The sequence below is a fragment of the Tarenaya hassleriana genome, unplaced genomic scaffold (assembly GCF_000463585.1).
Source record: "Tarenaya hassleriana unplaced genomic scaffold, ASM46358v1 Cleome97, whole genome shotgun sequence".
Classification (NCBI taxonomy): Eukaryota; Viridiplantae; Streptophyta; class Magnoliopsida; order Brassicales; family Cleomaceae; genus Tarenaya; species Tarenaya hassleriana.
In genome coordinates this window covers 307549-309769 of record NW_010972109.1, presented here as the reverse complement: position 1 = coordinate 309769, position 2221 = coordinate 307549, and positions in this window count along the sequence as shown.

Below are 2221 nucleotides of genomic sequence, written 5' to 3'. Positions count from 1 at the left end.
CCGGATGACTACAGATCGCAGTCTGGCTATGTTTTCTGCTTGAACGGAGGCGCTGTTAGCTGGAAGAGTTCCAAGCAGGCGACCGTTGCAGATTCTACTACAGAAGCTGAGTATATTGCAGCGTCGGACGCAGTGAAGGAAGCTGTTTGGATCAGGAAGTTTGTTGGCGACTTGGGTGTCATTCCGAGTACTGATAGCCCCATTACTCTGTATTGTGACAACAATGGAGCGATTGCACAAGCGAAAGAACCTAGATCCCATCAACGATCCAAACACATACTCAGACGATTTCACCTTATTAGGGAGATCATAGACAGAGGAGACGTACACATTTGCAGAGTGTCGACATACAACATTGCCGATCCATTGACGAAGCATCTCCCTTCGTCGAAGCATGAGGGTCATGTTAGGGATATGGGCATTAGATGTTTGGCAGTTCATGATTAGAGCAAGTGGGAGATTGTTGGTTTAGTGCTCTATGATGTACTGTTTATGAGCTTTATTCAGATACATTTGATGTATTGATACTTTCTACGGTTTTATGAGAGTATTTGATTCATTGCATGTTCTTGTATACTAGATATGTTATGAAATCCATGTATCATTATGAATGATACCAAACTCCATAGTCTTGTGTCATTACGGGAATGATGACATAATAAGACTAGTATGATGTGTGATTGATGATTATAGAGATGATCATAGGTATTGGATACGATCACAATCATAGGTATTCGTTGGAGAACGGAATACTGGATTGACCCACATGAGATTGTCACATGGACTAACGTCATGACTTGAATCTCATATGGCGGTTCCATGATTGGATCCTAAGACCTGAGATATCTACGGGATCCAACGTCCTGCGTAACAGGAGGACTATAAAGGCGTGTATCAGGTACGAAACGAATCATGTGCTGGATTGTAGATAGTCAAGACGGGATTTGTACCTCTCGTAAAAGAGAGAGATATCGATGGGCCCCTCGTGTGAGCGAGACTGTAGGAATGTGTGGCCGCACTATAGACAAGCGTCGTTTATTTCAGACAGTCGAACTTAGTGAACGAGAAAGCAGTCGAATCAGATAAGGTGGCTTATCCATGCCTTATGTTCGACATATGATATCATGATACAAAAGGATCATCAACCGGAATCATCACTGGCGTTCGTAAGATCACGAACAAACTATATTCGAGATAGGTAGTCATAGTGTCTTGCTAGAGACCGCCTATGACTTGTATATCCGGAATAGAGATTTCGGGTTATACTTGTTGGGTTTCCTGGGATCTCATGAGCGAATCTAATTCCTAAGAGATCGATTCTAGGGTTTGCGCAGCGGATGTAAAACAAAAATTTTGATGAAACCCTAGAACCTATCATGCATGATCTTGTAGAAACGTTAGAACGCTTACCTCAATCGATCCGGGGCCTGTATCAATTGATATGTTCGTCCTATCACTGTAGACAGGAAGAATACCTTGCCCTCTACATGTATCCACACGGCGGAAAGGATTCCAACGGTTGGAACTTGTCTGCTAGGACTGAAGAACACGTTCTTCTTTGCTTAAAGGTTTCAGGGATCTTTCTCTTAGGTTTTTCACTCTCCAAACCTCTCCCTAGGGTCTGAAATTCGTGGCAAGAGCATTAGGAGGCGTTCCACTATGTTTATCCCACTTAAAACCTTAATTAGAGTGAGTTTAGGAAATCCCAACGTCTGGACCGATCGGTCTGGAGCTTATTTTTACGTCTGGACTGATCGGTCCATGTCTGGACCGATCGATCTGAAGCAACTTCCGGACCGAGTGACTTTCACACGTTACCTCTGGACCGACCGGTCTACGTGTCTAGACCGATCGGTCTAGCCTCCGCTCCACCGGGATTTTCTCGTCTCTTCTCGCGCATGCGTCCTTTCCTGTGTGTGTGACCCTATAGGCTCATCCGATATAGCAGTATAACACGAAATCTCTTATTTCGGTTACACAAGTCATAGGCGGTCTCTAACAAGACACTATGACTACCTATATCGAATAGAGTTTGTTCGTGATCCTACGAACGCCAGTGATGATTCCGTTTGATGATCCTTTTGTATCACGATATCATATGTCGAATATAAGGCATGGACAAGCCACCTTATCTAATTCGACTGCTTTCTCGTTCACTAAGTTCGACTGTCTGAAATAGACGACGTTCGTCTATAGTGCGGCCACACATTTCTACAGTCTC